The sequence below is a fragment of the Dipteris shenzhenensis genome, chromosome 13 (genome assembly GCF_047967505.1).
Source record: "Dipteris shenzhenensis isolate YYH24624 ecotype China chromosome 13, Dip_SZ_1.0, whole genome shotgun sequence".
Lineage (NCBI taxonomy): Eukaryota > Viridiplantae > Streptophyta > Polypodiopsida > Gleicheniales > Dipteridaceae > Dipteris > Dipteris shenzhenensis.
Window position 1 is genome coordinate 35,705,703 of NC_141608.1, and position 11,661 is coordinate 35,717,363.

Below are 11,661 nucleotides of genomic sequence, written 5' to 3' on the forward strand. Positions count from 1 at the left end.
AGATTCAGAGTTGGATGACCAAGGTGGCCCAATTTGGGTGGCAAAGGTTGCTCATATAGCAAGGGATGAGAAGGGAATTCCTATAACATTCACAACATTATGGTATGAACCAAAGCCTTTCAAAAGTCTCCCCAAAAAATATACAATGGAACAATTATATGAGGGTTGCTTGAAAAAGAAAGGTGAATGGATTCCAAATAGAGAAGGCCCAGTAGGGGTGGAAATCAGTAGCATTATTCATTGCTAGAAATCAAGGACTTGAAGTTACAAAAATGATCAAGTCACAAAAATGAGCATGGCTATGATGTTGAAAAATGTATCACAATTCCTGATCCTAGCCTTGCACATATTAAACATCATTTGGCCAGGCTTAACCCATCAAGTGAAAATGCAATATTAGAATCTGATGACTCTGAACGAGATTCAAAAGCATAGGATAATATATTGTATGCCTTGTTCTTGAAAAATGGTGTATCTTTCCACCACCTTTAAATATATTATTCAATCAAATGGTGTCTCTATACACCCTTTATATATTGAATTCAACAACCTCTTTCCATATATTCCATATTGACTGGAGATGAACAACAGTTTAAGCTTTATTAGACCATATTCGAGGGGGGTGATCGATTTTTTTGCAAATTTACCCATGATGTATCGAGTAGAGTTTGCCACTTACAACCTTGGGAAACTTTTAGGTTTATTATGTGGAACTTACACATCTAGTGTTTCCAAAATACCCAATTTATGAGTATATGAAGTGATATTGAGCGAAGGTGACCAGTTCAGAAAAAAAGTCCAAACAAAGCGAGAAATTCCAAACTTTTTGAATAGTGTGTTATTTGGGTAACATGTTCGATCCATAATCTATGCATTGCTAAACAGAATTTGACAAACTTGGTGTCTAAAATAATATACACTCTCCAAACTTGAATATGAAAACAAATTATTATGAAATTCCATTTTTGAATGAGAAGAAGGGAGAACCATCAAGTATACAAGGATAAGTGAAAGGGGTTGCAAGGATGGTGAGGAAAGTAGGAAGGCTTGTGAAAGGAGTGGGATAGAGGAAGAGGTACTATGAGGAGGGTGGCAATGTCAGGGAGCAATGTGCGCTACATTGCTAGCACTACTAAGAAATCCTACATATCGCGTGCATTCAAGGGGTACTTAAAAAACCCCTCAACTAAAATTTCCCCCAATAAAACTACCCCTCTTTAGTTATGAACTAATTGATTTCTTTCTAAAGTTGAATTAAAAAATCCCTCCTATTATTGTAATCCTATTAAATTTTTCTTAAAAGTGGGATTAGAATACCCCTCCTTTTGAATACATGTAGTACACTAAATTTTTGGAGGGGCGCCCCCCAAGAAGCAACACAAATTTAAGGTAGATTCTACTTTGTTTCAATTCAAGAGTGTGTAGACACAAGTTTCATATATCTAGTCTAGGAGTTGTTTTGTAGAGAGTAGCACTTCTTCAAAAGCTTGGGATAGGTCTATGACACATACTCAGAGAGTGCTGAAGACAACAAGAAAAAACAGAGTCAAGATCAGAGCTAGGAGAATGGATGCCATCCAACAATCAATTGTACATATTGAGGAGAGGGCCAGACAGGGTGACCAGATAGCTCAAGATGTTATTAATCCAAAAGTGATCTAGGAATTCAAGAAAAAGTAAGACTCACTAGTGGTGGGTAGGAAAAATTGACAAACCATAATGGCACCTTTAAACTAATTAGAAGAAACAAAGAAAATGAGGAAATACCTCTTCTATAGAAAAAGCATGGGACAATGGGAAGAGATTATGAGCATAACAAGCAATGGGACAAGAGATTATGATCATTACAAAGAGCTGGTATCTATGTACATTGTCCCCAATGAGGCTATTCAAAGGGGAAGGAAAATGTGCCAAAAGCTAGACAAAAAACTACCCAAATTTTTTATATTTTTTACTTTGAGACTCCTCTCACCTTGTTAGACCACCTTGTTAGACCTTAATTAAAGGAGCTGTAGATGTAATGGCAGAGGGGAAGACTCCTAAAGAGGATGGTCTGCCGATAGAATTTCACAAGATCTTTTGGGAACTCATAGGTCCTTTTCTCCTATTGTTGTGGAATGAGAGTGTGGCAAATCAAAAACTCCCACATCACTTTAATGGAGGCATTATTAAAGTAATACCCTCTGGAGGGGAACAAGGAAGAAATAAAAAATTGGAACCATGCTAAATAGCAGTTATAAATTTTTGCTAAGGCCTTGACCCTTAGAATTCAAAAGAGAATGGACAGGTGGACTCTAACAGAGTAGAAAGGCTTCATCAAAGGAAGACACCTCTTAGAAGCCATAATCAACATTTGGGAAGGATGTGAGTACATGCAAGAGAAACTAAACAAGACTTATCCTTCCTCAAAGTCGATTTTAACAAAGCCTATGATAAGCTTGAGTGGGATTTGCTCATACATTCTCTTTAGGACATGGGGTTAGGTCCTATCTTTGTCTCTCAGGCTCAAGCTCTCCTAACTAATGCCTCTGCCAAGTTCTATGTAAATGGTGAAATGGCACAGCCATTTCAACTAAAAGGCTCAATAAAACAAGGCTGCCCACCATTAGCCCCCTTACTATATGCAATTGTTGTTGATGCTCTTGGTTGGCTACTTTACAAGAAAATTGAAGATGGTGCAATGAAAGGAGTTGAAATCCCAAATGGTTAGCAGCTTTTGAATCAACAGTTTGTAGGTGATACCAACTTAATTCCAAGGAATACAATTCATGATATTCAAGGAGTAATGGACTATCCAAACACATTTTTCGCTACATCTAGCTCAAGTATCAGTCATGCTAAGATAGGATACTTAAATCTCTTAGAGGTAAATCAAGCTCTACTAGATGTCAAGGGATGTCCTTGGGATGTCATAAGATTAATAGAGATACAATATTCAGATTGCTGGGTATACCTTTGGGGTTTGATATTACTATGAAATAGAGAAGGGCATTCCTGGAAAGATTTAAGAAGAAGTTAGACCAGGTGGAGAGAGAAGAAGTTAGACCAGGTGGAGAGGCTTTCAAGCTTGTAGGAAGAAAACTAGTCCTTAATCATTGTATTTACCCCATAGGTATTTTTTACCTTTCATAAGATAGGCTCGAGAAGTTCATTAGATTATGGAGATTGTTCCTCTTGGAAGGAAAACAATAGGATCTCAAAAGTCAGATGGCCCTTTTATACAACCCTAAAATTTGAGGGTGGTTTAGGGGTGTTGAACATTGATCAAGTAGCCAAGAAGCTAGCAACTTCATGGATTATCAAAGCAATAGAATATTCAGACAAGGACTGGGCACATTACCTTAGAATAGTTTGAGAGCCCCCAAGAAAAGTCTCCCCTTTCTCTCTTCATATGTGGTTAAAAATCTTGTTCTACAAAAGGAAGTCTATGGTGGAGGTCTCTGTGGACTTTAGATTTTATATTATTGATACAAAATAGGAACCCGAGTCCAAGATACTTTTATTTTTAAAAAATAACACATTTAAAAATTAATTTGTGAATAAAACAACATTCCTTCAAACAATTGAAGAATACAAATATATCATAAAGTAAGGGGTATGTACAAAATCAATAAATAATTCACCCCTGAGTGCTGCTCTCTCAAAACAACTCCTCTGGTGGGGATAGCCCTGAATACAAACCCACTGTTAAAAATACAGAATTAAATTTCAGGAAGAGTGTACCTTTGCAGAGATCTTATACATGCACTTGAGGTCTGTAAGAATTTTTCCCAATGAACTCGAGCATGAGGACATTGTTTTGAGCTACGCTCAGCCCACTTTTTACCTAGTTTGGGATCGGCTCCAACAGGGAGCTCCATTCCTGCCTGGCTCTCACTCAGTGTTAGGGCCTCGACATGATGACCCCTCTAGCTCCAATGATATGGAGAGCTTGAACGAGGAAATGCAAGACCCCGCATAGGCTCGAGGGCTTTTGAAGCTCCCTACTCCAACCTAGTTCCACTTCATTCTCATGCTCCTTCTCTGGTCCCCAGGTTAAGAGGTACAATATCCAACATGTTTGGACAGTTGGGCTAAACGGATTCAACAAATATGGAGAACCCTTTTGCTAGTATGTCCGCAAAAAGGGGAGGCCAGCAACAACTAGCCCTTGAATTGTAGGTAGGGAGGACTGAGGCCGCCTTTGTGAACTCAGGACCCACAATCTTTGCAGGGCATCTTGACTTGGAATGCATGGATGATGAAGAGCCATGGATGAGGGACTTGGCAAGGCAAAACCCTGGGTGAGGAAACACACGAGACTTCCAAGGGGAAAACTCTTATGAACTTCTAACCTTTCGAGAGCCTCGACATTTATCAGCCACTTGGCCCCCCAAGTGCCATCTTACCAACCAATGTAACGAACATCCATGCAGATGCCTGGTAGCAGCTTCCTCCTGGAGGCCATCAATTTATTCCCACAATTGTAGCTCCGATGTATGGGGAAGCAGGCTTCATAGCCCCAACATCAGTATCAGCAACCCCATGGATCCCGCCACCAAGGCTAGCAGGCTTGACGCTGCCTCTACAACCCATTAGGCCCACAACAATGCCTCCTCCAGAGGCTTCCCAAATGGTGCTATCGGATGAGGTGATGCGCATCCTAGTGAACACACTAGGAAGGGGGGCCGCCCACCCCCTGCCACACCCATATTTCGAGCGGGGATCACCAACAACCCATAGCCATCTCCAAATTGATAACTAAATTTCTTAGGGAAGGAGATCCGATATCCCATGTGGAGAAATTCAAGCAAATATATGAAACATTTGGTGCTCCTGGAGATCTATAAATGGTTAATGCATTTGGCCTCAGCCTAGATGGCAAGGAAGGTCAATGGTACAGGGCCCTCAGTCCAAAGGAGAAAGTCAATTGGGAGGCATTATGGAAAGCCTTCATCATAGGGTTCGCCCCCAATGGCCATAAGTGGATCCCGATTAATCAATTATATGAGGTGAAACAAGGTGACAAGGAATCCCTTCATGATTACATCGCTAGGATCAAACACCTCAATTCCCATAGCAAACCACATGAGAGGATGAGTGACGAATGATTGTTGCCATGCTTACTCATCATATTGGTAGAACCAAAGCTGCATGACCACTGAATGGTTATGAATCCCACTTCCTTCAAAATCTACATAAAAAATAGGCATCCGTATAAGTGATAATATGATGGATAAGGTTGTCTAAGACAAAACTACAACCCCATATGAGGTATCACAATTGGTAAAGTCTTCTAGTACAGAGCCTACCAAGAAGGAGAACAATGAACCTAAGGGTTTGAATATAAGAGAGTTGGCTTGCAACCTATTGAATCAACTGGGCCAACAATGGAAGTCAGGAACCTCCAAGGAAGCACCGAGCAACCCCCACTTATTCCCTCAAAGGGACAATGTTTGGTGCAGGGTATGCAATGGCAATCACCCCTCCAATGAGTGCCCTGGCCTTAGGGCAAGGCAAGCACTCTATTGTGCGCACTACTATAGATGGGGAAACCACAACATCTTCCAATGCCGATTCTTGAAGGTCCTTACCCAACCAATCTACAAGCCAAGGCCTCAATTAGCCTTGATGGCCCCACCCAACGTGTTGAATGCACAAGGTGCCCCTCTAGCGAATCTAGATCAATATATGGCACAAAAGGCTCCCTTATTGCCACCTATACTAGGCCCTGCAATTGCCCCTACCTTGTATAACCCCAGTCAATCAAATGTTGGTCGAGGAACTACCCAATGATTGAGAGGAGCCGGTGTCCCAATGTTCTACAAAAATGATAAACCTGAGGCTGCCCTCTTTATTAATGCTGACCTACAAGACCATGATCAAAGCTGTTTTGGGATTAAAGTCTAGGAAATGCATCTTTTTGGGTTATGGTGAAAGTGGAGAGATGGGCTATCGTCTCTGGGATCCAAAAGCAAAGAAGATCATACGCAGCCATGATGTAGTCTTCAATGAGAAGAAGATGCATAAGGCACCCATAAGGGATGTGGAAATGAGGAGAATCACTTTCCAAGATGTGAATCCACCTGCATATGTTGATAGACGGCAAGCTGTCCATGCACCAAATGTGCAAGAAATGGTACCCCCAAGTACTCCCACAGGTCAAGGGTAGATGATGGATCATCTATTGGTGTGCATGATGAGCCAAATGTGGCTGATATGCAGGTGGGACAGCAAGCTGAAATGCCCTTGAGAGGATCATCTAGAGTGTCTAGACCGCCTGATAGGTTTGTTCCAGGGGTAGACTATGTGATGCTTACTGATTGCGGGGAGCCTTCTTGCTACAGAGAGGCTATGATGCACGAGGATCAACACAAGTGGGAGTATGCTATGCAATCAGAGATGAGTTCACTTATGAAGAATAAGACTTGGGCCTTGGTTTCTTTGCCACATGGAAAGAAAGCATTGCCATGTAAATGGGTCTATAAAATGAAGGTCACAGGTGATGATGTGCCTAGGTACAAGGCCCGTTTGGTCACTAAAGGGTTCAAGCAAGAGAAGGGTGTGGACTTTGATGAGATATTCTCACCGGTTGTGAAGATGACCACACTTAGATGCATGCTTGGACTAGTGGCATCAGAGGATATGGAGCTTATGTAGATGGATGTCAAGACAGATTTCTTGCATGGAGATTTGCATGAGGAAATTTACATGGTGCAGCCGGAAGGCTTTGAAGAAAAGGGCAAAGAGCATTTAGTTTGCAAGTTGAATAAGAGTCTCTATGGTCTTAAGCAAGTGCCTAGAGAATGGTATCAAAAGTTTGATGCTTTCATTCGGATCATTGCCTCTACACTAAAAAGGGCTAAGGATAATAGCCTGATAATCTTGGCACTATATGTGGATGATATGCTATTGGCTAGCAAGAATACTTATGAGCTAGATGCATTAAAGGCCAAGTTGCATGAGGCCTTTGATATGAAGGATTTGGGACTTGCAGGTCATATTCTTGGTATGCGCATCATGCGTGATCGGAGTAGGAAACTCCTTTGGCTTTCACAAAAAGAGTATGTTACAAAAGTATTGCAGCATTTCAATATGGAGGGGGGAAGGCAGTGAGTATTCCATTGCCTCCATATGTGAAACTGAGTCATACAGATACTCCCAAATCAGATGAGGAAAGGGCCATGATGGCCAAGGTTCCTTATGCATCAGCAGTTGGGAGTCTTATGTATGCTATGATAGCTACTAGACCAGACATTGCATTTGCAGTGGGAGTTGTTAGCCGGTATATGGCTAATCCAGGAAAGAGGCATTGGGAGTGCATCATGAGGTACATGAAGGGTACCAAGGAGATGTGCATCTGCTTTGCCAGAGGAGACATGCGTGTACTTGGGTACACAGATTCAGACTATGCATGGCATGTGGATAGTAGGAGATCCACTTCTGGTTATGTGTTCACCTTTGCAGGTGGTGCAGTGTCGTGGATGTCTTGCACACAAAAGTGCATTTCTTTGTCTACCACAGAGGCTGAGTATGTTGCAGCCACAGAGGGTTGCAAGGAGGCTATATGGCTTGATCGGCTAGTGGGAGATTTGGGGATTCATACAGGTGTACCAACATTGCATAGTGATTCCATGAGTGCTATTCAGCTAGCACAAAATCCAGTCTTTCATGCAAAGACCAAACACATTGAGCTTAGGTACCATTTCATCAGGGAGGTACTTGAGGACAAGCACATAGAGCTTGTCAAGGTTCATACAGATGATAACCCTGCATATATGCTGACGAAGAGTCTACCTAGTCAGTGGTTTGAGTATTGTCATGTATTGATGGGCATTGGATAGTATGCTCACTGGTTGTTCTCCCTTAAAGGCACATTGTCCTTTAAGTGGGAGGTTGTGGGGGTTAAAGGTCGCTGTGCTGATGATGACTTTGTTATTGATGATGTCCACTTTGTTGAAATGATCTACCTCTACCTCTTCCTCTACCTCTGCTTATCTGAAGCTATGAATGCTTTATCATGGGAATGACCTTTGCATGTGGAATGGCTTGCGTCTTGAGTTCTTCACCAAGCAAAGCTAACTGTAGTTCTTCCAGTGTCAGAATTTATCGTTGAATGGCAATACTCTGGAGTAGATTCTCGTATCCCTCTCCTAGTCTATTTAGGATGACTTGAACCATTTCTACTGGATTCATGGTCTCACTACTGCTGCTACGAGTTGATTGTTGTAATCCTTAATCCTGAGTATGTAAGCATGACCGGTTTCATTGCTATTGCAGACTCTGGTTGATTTGGTTTCTCAATGTAAGAATCATGGAATTGGTCTTGGACTCATAAAGAGATGCGAACGTATCCCATGCTTCTTTTGATGTCTTGACGGTGTTGAGCTTTCCTAGCATGACATCTTGTACATTCTGCTCGATCAAATGATATGCATATTTGTATTTCTTGTCCCATTTTGCCTATGCTCAGGCAATGGCAAGATCTGCTTCAGGTGCAGACATTGGTGTAGTAGGTCCTGCTATAGATCCCGCTACTGTTGGTGCTACGACAATAGGTGAAGTAGAGCTATTGCTAGCTGGATCATCCAATGGTCTAGGTGTAAACCCATCGACATACTCCCATTTGTCTTGAAGAACAAGAATGGTCTCCATTTGGTATTTCCATGTGCCGTAATTGGAGTTGTTTAACTTAGTAGATGCCTCCAAATTGAGGTTGCTAGTCATAGACATGGTGCAAGAAATGTTCTCAAAGTGTCCGTGAAAATCACTGTAACTGGTCAAGTGACAATTGCCATATCAACTGTGGAATCTAAATATATTGCAGTCTCAATAGCTATATGTGATGGCCTTTGGATCAAAAGACTACTCCTAGAACTAGGACTTCAAGGCCGTACTATGATAACCAATCTGCAATCGCAATCGCAAATAACAATTCATAGAGTGACAAGACAAAACACATCTCCCTAAAGTACCCTATGTCAAACATCACGTTGAGCAAGGCGATGTGACAATTCAATATGTCTCCACCTTGGACATGATCGACTAAAGCGCTTCCCCCAAATGCCCACTTGGTATTTGGGCATGCTGTCAAGAAATCATCCTAGTCAGATGTGATGACTAAAGTGCTTCCCCCAAATGCCCACTGGGCATGTTGTTAAGGCAGTCGACCTAGTCACCCCATAAAACACAATAACAAACTTCACACAATTGGAGTTAAGGGGGGTGTTAGAATAGATTATAGTTTAATCCAATTATGTTCAATAATCAATTGATGTAATAAGACATGCTTATGCACGCCCTCGAACTTCCCATCAATTGTAACCACCTTTGGGCTTCGTTACATATGAACAACACATCTATGCAATAAACATCAATCTCTTTCTTGCATTTCCTTTGTTTGTCATCATACTTTGCTCTCTTCTCTTGCTTCATCTTCTTTCATATGTACACATCATCCCTTTTCCCTTTCATATTCATCTTTGCTTCTCCACATGAGCTACTACCATTTCACAAGGTTATGGAAGAATTACTTCAACAATGTGACCATTCCAAGAAAGGTTAGAATGGGGACATATAGCATATGTGCAAAGTTAAAGAGTAGGAGACAAAATGCAAAATCAAAGAATGAAAGAGGTACTCCTCCATGCTCAATATATTCCTCCATGCTCAATATTTCATGTATTGTCCATCTACTTTATATTAAGTGTTTTATTCTTCTCAATACCAGCAAGTAAATGAAGCTCTGAAGGTGCATAGAGAACAACAAGCATTGGAACGTGCAAAGCTTACAAAGCATAGGAAGAAGTGCTTGAAGAATCCAAACAAATACTTGGGGATTGTTATTGATGGCATGGACCAGAAAAATACCAACCTCCCACATTTTGTTAGGGTACCAAAGGATTTGAAGGAGGAATTTTTTATGCAAATTCATCTTGTCAGATGTCTCTATATAACAACCAGCTTTTATCAAAAGTATTTTTGACGTATCCAAATGTCCATAATGATTCCAATCTAACAATCACCATTCTTCATCATATAATTACAACATGGGAATTGCCTCTTCCTTTGGTCTTGTATTTGCAATTGGACAACACAGCTAGAGAGAACAAGAATCAAACGTTGCTTGTGTTTTTTTATATGTTGGTGCAAAAAGGTATCTCCACTAAGATCAAACTTGGGTTCCTCTTGGTTGGTCACAGACATGATCAAATTGATCAAATGTTTAGCAGATTCTCAAAGAAGCTAGCATGGAACGATGCCTTTGCTTTAACAACAATGATTTCACCTTGATTTCATTTATAACTAAAGCATATATGCCACATCCTCATGTGCTACAATTGAAAGAGACATTTGACTTTAGAAATTTTGTGAATGGTTCAAATTCATCCGACACATGTATTCAACAACTAAACAATCTAAGCTTCCAGCATCAATTTTGCATAAAGATGAGAGATGGAAAAACATATATGGATGGCAAGCAATACTCCATCTCCAACATGGCTACCAGAGAATGGATTGCTATTTCTATCTTTCATTCTAGTAATATTATGAGTTGTGCTTCTTTGCAAGATCCACTGGAGGTTTTATCAGAAGTGCAATGGGCTCAAAGCCAAAAGAGAGACATTGATTACCATAGATGCCTTCAAGAAAAGAAGGATCTCATTAAGAGGGCCCACACATATGCAAGGGATGAGGGCACGAGATGGTGGAATGAGTTCTTTGAAGATCAATCCCAAATTTTTTCTAGGATTGAACATAATGATGTCACTCTAAATGTTCCTTTCTATTGACCATTAGTTCATGCAATTCCATTTGAAAATGCAACAACTTATCTTCATACACAATTGCAAGGTATGATTAATGCACAGCCAAGAGAAATGTATTTGGGTGCACAGAGGTCTCGTAAAAGACAAGAGCGACTTGTGGAAATGTGGAGTGGAAGTGTGCAGGATATAAAGTGGACTTCGTGGTTGCAACACTTGTAGAGGATGATCCTCTTAGCCATTTATTTTGGATTACAAAGGTGACTGGTTTGATTAGATCTGAATCTTGAGATATTATTTCCCTTCAAGTGCATTGGTTTAGAACCAAGAGTCATGATGCATACAATGGAAATTCCACCCTTGAAATGGTTGCAAATGCTCATGGAAGGGGAAAGCAAAGAGGGACAAAGGCCAACCACATGTCAATGTGCTTGTTCTTGATGAGGTTGACATTCTCATTTATGACTTCCGATTGACCAATGCTAGACATCTTCACAAGGAGACAATTAGCATCATTAATCAAAAGCTTCCCTGAAAGCAATGCATTGATAAAGCTAGACCCTCTTCTAGAGTTGCTCAAGGACAATCAAAAGTAGCATTAGGATTGCATAGGGATGAGGATAATGTGATTGTTGATTGTGCTCAGGAGGATGGATCGTCAACTTCATATCCTAGTGATGATGATGCTAATAGTGAGGAACTTAGGGGTGTGGATACAGATGAGGATGCAATACATGATGATTTGTATGATGGACACCTTCTTCTTTCATTTTCATATGATAGTGTTTTAAAAATTTTAACTTTTTTCCTTGTGTGTACATTGGTTTAATGGAGAATGTGCTCAATTTTTCATTTTCATACAAATCCAGTCAAGTCAAGAATTGCATTTTTCCAGTGTTTTTTTTGGGGGGACTTA